Source organism: Mus caroli, chromosome 16 (assembly GCF_900094665.2).
Source record: "Mus caroli chromosome 16, CAROLI_EIJ_v1.1, whole genome shotgun sequence".
NCBI classification, from domain to species: domain Eukaryota; kingdom Metazoa; phylum Chordata; class Mammalia; order Rodentia; family Muridae; genus Mus; species Mus caroli.
In genome coordinates, this window is record NC_034585.1 from 12,641,095 (window position 1) to 12,655,659 (window position 14,565).

The 14,565-nt window shown below is 38.2% G+C and overlaps 1 pseudogene; it reads left to right on the forward strand.

The window, feature by feature from the left end:
* Positions 1-12,292: 12,292 nt before the first annotated feature.
* On the forward strand, positions 12,293-12,732 carry LOC110311244 (annotated as a pseudogene).
* Positions 12,733-14,565: the final 1,833 nt, after the last annotated feature.

Consider the following 14,565-nt stretch of genomic DNA (forward strand, 5'->3'; position numbering starts at 1 on the left):
TGGAGACGCCCCTTCCTGCGCCCCGCCCCCTTCCCTCCGGAGACGCCCCTTTCCGCGCCCCGCCCCTTGCGAAAGCTGTTGTCTCAAGTTCCACAGGCTCAAACTGAGGGAGCTACTGTCTAGGCTGTTCCTCTCGCTCTTTAGGGAGCCTGAGAGCTGATCTACAGGTCACCCTCTCTCCTAGCTAAGCAAAGCCTTGGAGCAGTAACCAGTGATGTGTTAGAATAGCGGGTCACCAGGAAGCACGCTAGGCCCAGGCAGTTCCACATGAAGAGGTTTTATAGAGAGGGAGAGACAAGGGAGTGGCAGAGAGAGAAGGGGAGAGAAGAGAAGAGAGTGAGGAGGGGGTGTTCTCCTTATTTATATGGAAAATGATGTAAAACAAGTAAGGGTGGGAGGTGAGCCAAGTGGGTTCTGGGATATGGTGGTCGTTGGCTTGGCAACCGTAAACTAGAATTCAATAATTATTGTTAATTAGTAATAAAACATAAGTAAGCCAGGAAAAGGAATAGTACTTCTCTAACTAATGAGGAATTCTTAAATATAAAATTCATAAATATCAAGACCAAGATCTCCTATTTTTATATAAAAAAAAAAAGCTATAGGAACACTAGTTGGATTTGTTATAAAGTAGGTTTCACATACTATAGATCTGGGAAAAGCCAAAGAGCGTACATTCTTAAATTTCTAGATACTGGTTCAGGGATTATTTTAATTTGGAAGATGAAGCCGCCGTTCCTTGGATGTTTTAAAGCACTTGAACATAGTTGTCTATGTATGTTCAAACCAACAGGACAGAGAGCTGCTACTTGAGTGGAAACTGCATTAACAGTATTTCTAGTGTCGAAAAAACACTAAATAATTCCTTGTCAAGAATGTGTTAGCATGGAACTTGAGGAGAAACTAGATTAACAGAGGCATACTCTATAAAGATATATATTGAAGAAAATATTAAATAAACTATATTGTTGAAAACTTGGAGTGGACAATGGAAAGGATTCTCAGAAAGTTGTATTCACAGATACGTACAGAAGAGGAGCTTAGAGCCTGGGTGGTGACTTCATTCTCTAACCAAAAGATAGGCAAAGTAGGAAATGAGTCCCTTAATGAATTAAAGATACTACTGTAAGTGGAGCAGTTTTTTGATAAGCCATTCTGTAAAGGGGGACTACAGCATAGGAGAAAAAAGGACAAAATGACTGGCTTACTGATGTAACACAAGACAGTGGGGTTTTCTGTCCGCTTTGGGTTTCTGTTTGTTTCTTCCAGTGGTTAAGTTTGTTTGTTGTTTGTTTGTTAAGACAGGGTCTCTCACTACTTAGCCCTGATTATCCTAGAACTCACAATGTAGACCAGGCTAGCCTCAACTCAGAGATTTTCCTGTCTCTGCCTCCTGAGTGCTAAGATTACTGATGTGCACTACCACACATGGCAAAATAATATTTGTTTTGTTGTTGTTTGTTTTTAAAGTCCCTAGTTGCAAAAAAAAAAAAAAAAATCCTGCCCTTCTTTTCCCATGGGCTGATATTTTAGAGAATTACAATTTTCCCAAATTCCCAAAAGTAGTGAATTCAAGACTGTCTTAGGCTACGTGAAAGGAAACACCAAGTTTAGTTTTCTCTTTGAATAGTTTTCTTAGTCCTTCTAGAATATGTGGTTTTGCTATTGGTTTATAGTCCTTCTGCAGCACTAATAAAATGCTAGCTTGTCACTTCCTCTTATAATTCTCACCTTCTCTGAATATTTCTATCCAAACTTTTCTAGATATAGATGTGAGGTCTACTGGAGTGTTCCAGGAATACCTGCTGAAGTATATAGGTTCTTGTGTCCTACTGCAATGAACTGGACCATGGCTCTGTGATTAGAAATACAGATATAGTCTATGTAAAAATTTGAAACTCTCCAAAGAATGAGAGTGAGCTAGTGAGCTACAAACAAACAAACAAACAAACAAACAAGTGTGTTCCAGATACACTGGATCAGAGGCCCATCACTCTTTATGGGTTGTGTACAATATTCATACAAGTTTGGGCTTTCAATGAGTATACTCCATTTGTTGAATGAAGACCAGGTTGGGGGTGGCTTCTTGTCATTCTCTGCCTATTGATTTCTTTTATATTAATATTGATATAATTTTCTCTAGTCTGTTCTCTCCTGACATCATCTTCCTTTCTGAGAGCTGGGATCCCAAATATCATTTTGGCAGCACAATTATGATCAATGAATCCTCTACAGCCAGGCTGAGAGGCACAGACCTGCCTAAAAAGGACCACAAAACTCCCAACCTTACTTGTTGATTGGGAAAGAGACTATGTATTTTCTATAGAAGGAAATAGTTGGAATCCGGCACCACGGAGAGTTTAGTTTGAAATGGTTGCATGTCCTAGGTGACACAAATTTTACAAGATTAGAATGCTAGGTTTAAGCAAGAATAAGATGATTATGTCAATTGATAATCCAATAAAGGAGAGATCCATGAAAACCATGACTGTGTGCATTTCAGGATAGTCATTCTTTATAGTTTGTTCTCAGGGCTATGGTTGGTTTTATTTTTTTTAAATGCTGATAGCTATATATTAAGAATATGGCAAGTGGATCTAGAGAGATGACTTAGAGGTTAAGAGCAATTGTTGCTCTTGCAGAAGACCCAGGTTTGGTTGCCAGTAACTTCAATTTCAGTTCCATGGAATCCACTGCCCTCTTCTGGACTCTGTGAGCAACGAATGCATATGGTTGGTACACAGACATAGAAGCAGGAAAAACAATCATAAATATAAAATAAAAATAAACTAAATCTTTTTTCAATATAATTTGGTGAGATAGAAAAGAACAACTTCAAGAAAAAATGATGATGGTGAAATGCATTAAAAGGAAGAGAGTGTAAAGCTTAGTCATTTGAGTGCCAACAGTATCAAATGAAAAATAATGCAACAAACCAAAGCTTGATTGAAGGTTATCAATACTGATGAGTTTAGATGAATCTATCTGAATGCATTTACATACATAGAACTTGGAGCCTGAATATAACATAGACTTTCCTACATTATCCTCCTTATGAATTCGTCTCCCTTAGATTTTTGAATACCCTTCAGGGAGCAATGCCTCCCTCCACTTGCCCAAGTAATGCCATGGCAAGATGGGTATTTTCCCCCTAGCTTAGCACATTGAAGGACATTATGCATACAGTCTCCATTTGGCCATGAGACTTGTGAGCACATCTGGGAAAAGTGTATGTTTATCATTGCTGCTTTGTCCCTGCATAAGCTATGTTGGAATGGAAAACCAGTAAAGGGAGCAACACCCCTCACCTGGAGTCCCTGGTTCTGCTGACTCTAGAATCTGACCTCAATTCCTCTGTGCTGTTCACTGCTGGGTCATGGCAGAGCTTGGATTTGTATCACAGCTGGAGTTGTTGTGATTGCCCACACATGGGATTTAATAGGATAAGAGACCCGAATGATTTTTTTCTCTTTTTAGAGTCAAGATTTTTGTTTCTTTGCTTTGTATTATTATTATTATAGATTTTAAAGCTATTCTTTCTGCTGGGCGTTGAATATTGTGTAACCAAAAACTAACTATTTCTCTTTCGAAGTCAGTTGAGGCTCTTTGTGGTTAGGAGAACCCTCTAACTCCTTTAGTCTTCGGACCAATTGTTCCATCTCTATTTGGATAAAAATCCTGTCGGCCATATACCTTCCCTCAGAAGCAATATGTACATTTTCCTCTGTGTTGACCTTCCTTTTTTTTTTTAAGATTTGTTTATTTATTATATGTAAGTACACTGTAGCTGTCTTCAGACACCCCAGAAGAGGGCATCAGATCTCATTACAGATGGTTGTAAGCCATCATGTGGTTGCTGAGACTTGAACTCAGGACCTTTGGAAGAGCAATCAGTGCTCTTAACCGCTGAGCCATCTCTCCAGCCCTGTGTTGACCTTCCTATTTGCACAATATATGCTGGCTAACATCCAGCCTTGGAAGTATCCATGGCCTATCTGGTCAAGAAGATAAGTGCCTCATCTAAGTTGTAGAATGCTTTGAGAGCCGTCCCATCATTCCCTAGGACTAAGCCTAAAAACAACAGTGAAAATATTGGCTGTCCTTTCAGTGGTTGTACCCTCACTGGCTTTAGTCTCCAATCACGGTTGTTGAATGTCAGTTTAAAAAGTATTGAAGCATAAATTGTGCTTTAAAATCTAGATGTTGCCGGGCAGTGGTGGTGCACGCCTTTAATCCCAGCACTTGGGAGGCAGAGGCAGGTGGACTTCTGAATTCGAGGCCAGCATGGTCTACAGAGTGAGTTCCAGGACAGCCAGGGCTAGACAGAGAAACCCTGCCTTGAAAAACAAAAAGACAAAAACAAAACAAAAAAAGATCTAGATGTTATACAAAACTTAGATACATTGACATAGATAATTTTTAAATAAACTTTTAATGTCTTTTAAGACTATTTTTTCTAATTAGAAACCAGACACAGAGAAAAACAATAAACAGCTGCCATAATAAAACACACACAAAAAATCTTTATTTTTAACAGCCATTGTGATGGTCTGAATGAGATATTCACCACAGTCTAAGGCATTTGGTATGAAAGGACTAAAATCCTCAAGCAAGTAACCAGGACCTGTTATCTCTGCCTTTGTTGTGACCCAAGATATAGTTTCAAAGAACTACCCTTACTAAAACTCACGCAAAGGAGATGCATATTCCCTGGGTGAATATTGACAAATAGATTTTATTCAGATGCCTTTCTGAGGTAGAAACAATACATTTGGACAGAAAAAGCAAAAGAAGTGGTTGAGTCCTCATCAAAAAGAGTCAGTCCTCACGTTGGATTCCCAAAACCTCTTCAAAATAACAATGGGCTTTATTTATTTCAAAAATATTTTCATGCTTGAGTATAGCATTCTGTGGGTAAAACAAACAAACAAACAAACAAAATGCCTGCTGCACAAGCATGAGGGTAAAGAGTTTGAATCCCTGGAACTCTTGTGGATTCAAGGTGGGCTTTGTGGCCATCTGTAATTCCATCACTCAGAACACAGATATAGAGGAAGCTGACATAGGGTAGCTAGCTAAATTAGCCATTTTCACAAGGTCTGGCTACAAATGAGAGACCCTGCCTTAATGAATAAGTTGGAGAGTGAATAATAATGACTTTGGAAGTCAGCTTTGGCCCTTCATACTGCATATGTGCGTGTACATACAAAGTGTACATACATTTAACCCTATATACATGTATGTACATTATACACATACTAAATATTTGGTTAAGAAAGGGAAAAGAAAAGGCTACCTAGAAGAGCTCCCTGTTCCTACTGATTCCTAAAGGATATTGCACTATTATATTTGACTTAAAAGACTGCTTTTTCTCTATTCCCTTACATCCTAATGGTAAGAAACAATTTTCATTTTATGTTTCTACTTTAAACAATCAACACCCAATGACTTGATATCAATGGAAGGCTTTCCCACAAGAAATGAAAAATAGCTTCTATCTATGCCAATATAAAGTACATAAAGCATTTAGTACTGAATAAATTTCTGAAAGTACTCATTATACATTATGTGGACGACATTATACTCTCCAGCTCATCTAATCTTTTTATTTTTAAGATTTACTTATTTATTTATTTATTTATTTATTTATTATATGTAAGTACACTGTAGCTGTCTTCAGACACTCCAGAAGAAGGAGTCAGATCTCGTTACAGATGGTTGTGAGCCACCATGTGGTTGGTGAGATTTGAACTCCAGACCTTCGGAAGAGCAGTCAGGTGCTCTTACCCACTGAGCCATCATCTAATCTTAATGATGACTTAAATGAGTGTTTAATTTTTATAGTAAATAAACAGAAAAAGGGAAATTTGAACATAGCTCTGGATAAAGTACAAAGTATAATTATGTTACACTATTCAGGATACACTATTACTAAACAACAAATTTACCATCATCATCTCCACTTAGAATTTCCCAAACAATGTACCTTCAATTATTTACCAAAAATATTTGAACTATGTCAATTATGTACATCTTTATCTGCCTATTACTACTAAAGAGTTAACTCTGATCTTTCATTTCTTTCTGGAGACTCTTGACTAAATTCCATAAGAAACACAACACTCAAAGCCTAGAGTTTTAGTTTATTAAATAATTCTGCTGCCGAAGTGGTAGCTCATAAAATTAATGCCTTATTTCATTATTAATTGCTTATCCTTTCTTCCTCCTCATCACCTACTGAAATTATATACCAACAAGGTGATGATATTATAAACATGTATGCATGTCATAATTCTTTATAACAATATGTAACTATTTATAAGAAATTATAGATTTATAATATAATAATGTCTTAGCTTACTGCTAAAGAGCCTGCAGAAATCATTGTGCTATTAATGTTAAATAATTGCAGATTTATTATCTTTCTACACCAGTAGCAGGTAGCATTAACATAGTACTCAAGATGTATAAATTATCCTAAAGATCTCCTTTTAATACTTTTTGACAATACCCCACATATTACCTAAAATTACATCTAAAAATCCTATAGATATTGTTCTTAATGGTTTTATAGATGGCTCTTCAAAAGGACAAGGAGCTTATACTTTGTATACAAATTCTATGTTCTCCACATGAGTTACAGGCAGGCAGGCAGCAGACAGACAGAAATTTGTACCCACCCCTAGTTATACAGCTCAATACTGACCTCACTGTAATCACTCAGCCTTTGTTAGATGTTTCTCGTTCTTTGAATATTTTAACTGACTCTGCATATTGTACTCAACTGTTTAGAAACTGTGAGACCTAGCCCAACCCCCATTCACATTATCTCACAGTCATTTCTCTCCCTTCAGCTGTCTATATAATCAGGAGTTCAATATTTTTTCATAACCCATTTTCATGTTTATTCTCATTTCCCAGGATCATTAACATTTACTAATGCTTTCTTTTGGGGCCTATCAAAAGTCTCATGACCTTCTTCACTTTCTTATTATTCTCTCACACCACTACCATCTACTGACAGAACTAATGCTCAGGTTTTAAATGATAATGCCATTCAACAGATATTACTCATATATCAGAATTTGAATATTTGAGATATGTTCATGTAACAATTTCTAATATGATTATTGCTTCGGCTCACAGGGGTGGAACAAGGTCAGATGCCATTAATAATTCACTGGCATCTTTTCCTTTCAGATTTCCTTTACAGAATTTTGCAATTTATAGAAATTAATCATGTTGCTGGAATCCTTTATAATCCACAGGGTCAAGCTATTGTGGAACAACACCATGAAAACCTTAAGTGGCAAATTTTAAAAGGGAGGTGGTAATATACCCCCACCTAAATCCCCACATATTATGTTACATTTAGCCATTCTAACTTTATTTTTTCCACTTTAAAAGATACATTTTTTGGTTGCCCAACAGCATTTTACCCTAAAGGAGACACAGCCTAATATATATTTTAAGAGGAAAGATCTAGAAACTAATCCATGGAAATGGTCCAGTATTCTAACATTAGGAGAAGGTATGCTTGTGTCTTCCCAGAAAATAAATGAAGTTCCAAATGGCTCCTACTCTGACACATTGACTAGGACAGCATTCCAGAGACACCCCCCCCCCCCAGACAAATAAAGTGTCTGAATGGAGACAACAAACCCATCAAGAGGAGATGTTCCAAAAGGAAGAGGAAGCAGACATCAAGGAACCTTGGAGAGACAACAGGGACTTAATACTACTGACCCCAAAATGATGCTGTTATATTTACTAACTATATTACATGTTAATTCTCAGTTTATAATACAAATAAATTTTCTTGGAAATGGGAATAAAAACACATCTTAATAAGAGACAGTATGGTATTGTTTGCCATGCTTAAGATTGTTTTTGTTCTTCTTCATTACCAGTCCCAGGAACACAAATACTCTAATACAAAGAGAGGTTTAAATAATTGACCTTTTATGGTCAGTAAAGCTACTAATATTACAGCAAAAAAAAAAAAAACCTAGCAGAAATTAGTCAAGAGATGGGCAAATATAGAACTACAGCTTTACAAAATAAAGCTACTATATATTTCTTGTTGCTCAAGCATAATCTTGTTTACCAATAACTTCCTGGCATGTTTTCCTTTAATGTATCAGATTTATCTTATACTATTGATGGTCAAATTAATGATCTGCAAAAGAGGTAAAATATCTCAAGTTACCTTACAGTGGTCATTATTGTTAAGATGACTTTTCCCTTCCTTGGTTTTCTGTTAACTATTCTTTTTTTTTTTTTTTTTTTTTTTTTTTGTTTGTTTGTTTTTTTGTTTTTTTTATATATATATTTTTATTACATATTTTCCTCAATTACATTTCCAATACTATCCCAAAAGTCCCCCATAGCGCCCCCCACTTCCCTACCCACCCATTCCCATTCTTTTGGCCCTGGCATTCCCCTATATTGGGGCATATAAAGTTTGCAAGTCCAATGGGCCTCTCTTTCCATTGATGGCCGACTAGACCATCTTTCGATACATATGCAGCTAGAGACAAGAGCTCCAGGGTTCTGGTTAGTACATCATGTTGTTCCAACAATAGGGTTGCAGATCCCTTTAGCTCCTTGGGTACTTTCTCTAGCTTCTCCATTGGGAGCCCTGTGATACATCCAATAGCTGACTGTGAGCATCCACTCCTGTGTTTGCTAGGCCCCGGCATCGTCTCACAAGAGACAGCTATATTTGGGTCCTTTCAGCAAAATCTTGCTAGTGTATGCAATGGTGTCAGCGTTTAGAAGCTGATTATGGGACGGATCCCTGGATACAGCAGTCTCTAAATGGTCCATCCTTTCATCACAGCTACGAACTTTGTCTCTGTAACTCCTTCCCTGGGTGTTTTGTTCCCAATTCTAAGAAGGTGCACAGTGTCCACACTTTGGTCTTCATTCTTCTTGAGTTTCATGCGTTTATCCAATTGTATCTTATATCTTGGGTATCCTAAGTTTTGGGCTAATATCCACTTATCAATGAATACATATTGTGTGAGTTCTTTTGTGATTGTGTTACTTCACTCAAGATGATGCCCTCCAGGTCCATCCATTTGGCTAGGAATTTCATAAATTCATTCTTTTTAATAGCTGAGTAGTACTCCATTGTGTAAATGTACCATAATTTCTGTATCCATTCCTCTGTTGAGGGACATCTGGGTTCTTTCCAGCTTCTGGCTATTATAAATAGGGCTGCTATGTACATAGTGGAGCATGTGTCCTTTTTACCGGTTGGGACATCTTCTGGATATATGCCCAGGAGAGGTATTGCTGGATCCTCCGGTAGTACTATGTCCAATTTTCTGAGGAACCGCCAGACTGATTTCCAGAGTGGTTGTACAAGCTTGCAATCCCACCAACAATGGAGGAGTGTTCCTCTTTCTCCACATCCTCGCCAGCATCTGCTGTCACCTGAATTTTTGATCTTAGCCATTCTGACTGGTGTGAGGTGGAATCTCAGGGTTGTTTTTATTTGCATTTCCCTGATGATTAAGGATGTTGAACATTTTTTCAGGTGCTTCTCTGCCATTCGGTATTCCTCAGGTGAGAATTCTTTGTTCAGTTCTGAGCCCCATTTTTTAATGGGGTTATTTGACTTTCTGGAGTCCACCTTCTTGAGTTCTTTATATATATTGGATATTAGTCCCTTATCTGATTTAGGATAGGTGAAGATCTCTGTTAACTATTCTTATGATTCTGTTATGTTCATCTATAATAGTTAGACTAGCCAGCCATGTAGACAATGCACTAAACCATGGTGGGATCTATTACAGCCACAATTTTCTCTTTAAAAATAAGAAAAGGGGGAATAATACAAGGCATGTAGGTTTTTGAACTCAAATAATCACTAGGTGAACCCAGAATATTAACACAGGGTTGTTTCTTCAAAGGAAGGAATGTATAACCTGTTATCCACCCAGAGGGCTGAGAATGACTGTGGTTAATAGCCTGGTGATCTTTGTGCTATCTGTGTAGCTAGAGACCACACCAGATCCTCCGCCAAACTCTTGGCGTAGGTTTTTCTTTTTTTCCTCAGTCAATCTATAGAACACATCTGTGATGGTTTGTATATGCCGAGTCCAGGGAGTGGCACTATTAGAAGGTGTGGCCCTGTTGGAGTAGGTGTGGCCTTGTTGGAGTAGGTATGTCACTGTGGGTGTGGGCTTTAAGACCCTCTTCCTAGCTGCCTAGAAGTCAATATTCTGCTAGCAGCCTTCAGATGAAGATGTAGAACTCTCAGCTCCTCCTACACCATGCCTGCCTGGATTCTGCCATGTTCCTGCCTTGGTAATAATGGACTGAACCTCTAAACCTGTAAGCCAGCCTCAATTAAATGTTGCCCTTATAAGAGTTGCCTTGGTCATGGTATCTGTCCACAGCAGTAAACCCTAACTAAGATACCATCTTTGTCATCACACATACTTTACAGATACAGTCATGTCTGATATTTATTTAGCTTACTTTGTTCCTGAAGGAGATTTATGTATGCTTTATTGTGTACATGGGATTATTAACTCAATAACCAGAATATTGCCAGAGTTGAGGTTTCACCAAATTGTGGTGTGTTTAAACATGCCTAAAATAAACAACTTGGAGTCACACTCTAGAAGTTGGAACCAACACTGGCTACTGAGTGGTGTTGAACTGAACTGCCGTCTTGCCTCCTATGAGTCATATCTCTGCTAGCATTGGATGTCATAGTGACCTCCACAACCTTCAATGGCACATTTTCTCCAATAAGAACATATAACATCCCAAATACAGTAACCAACTGGGAAGCAAATGTTCAAATACATGGCACTCACTGGCACATTCTCATTCAAACCACCACAATATGTACCCAAAAGAAGGGGCAATGGCCTGTGTTTGCTTTGGAGCCCTCTAGGATATCAATGATAAATCACTCATATGGAACTAAGTGCCTTGTTATGCAATTTTTGTTTAATAATCCATGTCTTCTGGAAATAGCATTGTCCACCCATGCAGCATACTTCTGTTTGATCTCCTTTATCTTTTTTCAATTATATTTCACAAATTGAATTACTAGCTTTAGGTTTCCAAAAGACTTTTCTTTTTTTTATTTTTTTAAAAGACTTATTTATTATATATAAGTATACTGTAGCTGTCTTCAGACACACCAGAAGTGAGCATCAGATCTCATTACAGATGGTTGTGAGCAACCATGTGGTTGCTGGGAATTGAACTCAGGACCTTCAGAAGAGCAGTCAGTGCTCTTAACCACTGAGCCATCTCTCCAGCCCTCCATAAGACTTTTCATACACTCTTAGTTTTGTTCAATCCAGTTCTTATCCCCTAGTCTATGTCCCTCATCTATGTCCCCAACACCACTTAAATGTTTAATCCTCAGTATTTTCCCACAACATCTTTCATATAAGTGTATACTACTATCCCCTCCAATTATATTGTTTAATTGTGCTTCAAGAGCAAATTTCCACATGAATTTTTCATATGCTCCTCCCTCATGTGTTACCTTCATATTTCCCCTATCTTCCCAAATGCCTCCTTCCCTAAGCATTTCCACCACCCCCCCCCCCCCAGTATTCTACCTCTCAACTTTGGTTTTACCTTTATTCTACTATTTCCTATCCTGCAGACTGTTACACTGCTGGCCATGATGGTCACAGAAACCACATTGCATATACAGATAAACATATACATGTATACACACAAATAATAAGCACATGTGCATAGATAAATATGTGCATGAACACACACAAGAGTTTCATGTACATAATAAAAATTTACAAATACACACACAAGCAAAAATATACAAGAAGCCCACACAAATATAAAATACATATGTACATATACATAAATATATACTTGTGTACACATATACATACACATAAAATATACACATATACCACACATATTAGTATATGCACATTTTCTTAGTTAGGATTACTATTGATGTGATAAAACACCCTGAACAAAATCAACTTGGCAAGGGAAACAGTTTATTTACCTGCAGTCCCATTTCATCATCAAAAGCAGTGAGGATAGGAACTCACACCGGGTAGAAACCTGGAGGCAAAAGTTGAAGTAGAGACTATTAAGGGGTACTGCTTACTGACTTGCTCCTCATTGTTTGCTCAGCCTACTTTCTTATAAACCCAGGACTACCAGACCAGGGAGAGCACCATCTACAATGGGCTGGGCCCTTTCCTATCAATAACTAATTAAGAAAATTTCTGCTCTTTCAGTCCCAGGTGTTAGGGAACCTGCAGGTCACCATACAGACATGGCCAAGTCCAAGAACCACACCATTCACAACCAGTTCTGCAAATGGCACAGAAGTTGCATCAAGAAACCCCAGACACAAAAATACGAATCTCCTTTAGGAACCCCAAGTTCCTAAAGAACATGCATTTTGCCAAGAAGCACCGCATGAAAGACCTGAAGAAGATGCAGGCCAGCAATGCAGAGGCAATGAGGGCATGTGCAGAGGCCATCAAGCCCAAGATGCCAAAGGGCCCCAGCTGCAAACTCGGCCATCTATCTTCCATTGCTCATCTCAAGCTTGGGAAGCAGATTCAAAGCTACATGATCATGGGTTGTAGGCTCTGCCAACCAAAGCCCAAAATTCAAACCAAGACAGAGGTCACAGCTCCAACTAAGGCCTAGGCTCTAGTTCCAGCTCAGACTCCCAAAGGTGCCCAGGCCCCTGTGAAGGCCCCATAGAAAAGGCTCCTGCCCATGTGAAGACAGATAGACTGCTGGGACACACCTACATACATACTATTTGCAGATGACCAGTGTCTTATGCTGTTTTTACAAATAAACTTAAGGTAAAATCTGTTTAAAAAAATTCCCTACAGGATTGCCTACAGCCTGATCTTATGGAGACATTCACTCATTTGGGGTTTCCCCCCTCAGCTGATTCTAGCTTGTGTCAAGTTGACATAAACTAGCTAATAAATTGACTGCTGGAATGTAGACTTTGGGACTTTAGGTTAGGAAAATAGTTGAATGCTTTTAGTGGGGCTTTATGGGTCATACTAGTAGAAGCATGGAAGATGGTGGTGCTGAGAGCAATGTAGTTTATAATGGCCCTGCTAAAGAGGCTTAGAGGAGAATATTAATAAGTTGCCTAGAGATCATACTTGTGATATTTTGGCAAAGGATGAGGTTACATTTTGCCCTTGTCTATAATCTCTATCTGAGGCTAGACTGAATAGTTTGGAATTCATGATATTGGCAGAGAAGATTTCAAGACAGCCTAGTATTAACTGAGTCATGTAATTACTAGTGGTTACTCTTATGCAGAGCTATAATCTACAGGAGCAAAATGAGGAAGGAAAAAATACAACATGTACAGTTTAAAGAGAAAGGGATCACCAGGAAGTAGAGTAGAGCTAAATCCAGTGCTCAAAAACATAAAATGTTTAAAGAAAAGCCTATGTTAAATGGAACAAAGGGAGTGGTAACCTCAGGCAAGACCTCATCCAGCTAAGCTTCCAACCTGTGGAAAGGAATAAAAAAAATAGCTTAAATAGTGAAAGAAATCATCAACAACAGAAACCTAATGCAGATGTAATTGAACAAAGGGCCCAAGTCCCAGCCCCAGCAATCAGAAGAACTGGGCATCTTTAGCCACATTATTCTGGCTTTAGAATCAATGACACAAGAAAGGGGTTAATATTTCTTGGTGGCTACGAAAAGCTGCTGAGGCCAGGCATGTATCAGGTGCATGGAGTCCCAGAGAGGCCATTGTATGAAGCTGTGAAGGTGAAGCCTGGATTGCTTTGGAGACCCTAAAATGTTGGAGATGACAGAATCACAGGTTACCTGTCAAGAAGAGCCTCTAATGGAATTTGGAACTAGCCCAAGAAAGAGAAGTATGTTGCAATCAACAAAGCTGAAAGGAGTTGGAGATCTGAAGAGCATTCTGACATCAGACATGGAGATGCAGAATTTGTAGTTTTCCCTGCTGGTTTTGGTCTTTCTTTGGTGCAGTATTTCCTCACTCTGCTCCCTTTCCTCCCTTTTCGAATGGTCATGGATATTCTGTGTCATTGTATATTGGAAATATGTGCTCTGTTTTTTAATTTTGATTTTACAGAGGTTACAGTTAATAGATTGATTGAGTTTCAGAAGAGGTTTTGGACTTTGGACTTTTAAATACTTGAAACTGTGATAGACTATGGGGATCTTAGAGTTTGATTGAATGCCTTTTGTATTATGATATGACTATAAGCCTATGGGGGCCAGGGAATGGAATATGGTGGCTTAAAGATGGCCTCCATAGGCTCATAGATTTGAATACTTGGTCCCTGATTAAAACACATAGGTACATATATAAACAAAATTATATTCATGTAGACACACATGAATATATACATGTACACATACATAAATATGTATATGCACACAAATAAACATTTTTACATATGCATAAGCATTCACAAACATAAATATATACAAGCACACACAAATAAATATACATGTCTAAACACATACCCATACATACACATATAAATATACACATGTATACCCCCATAGAAACATGCACAA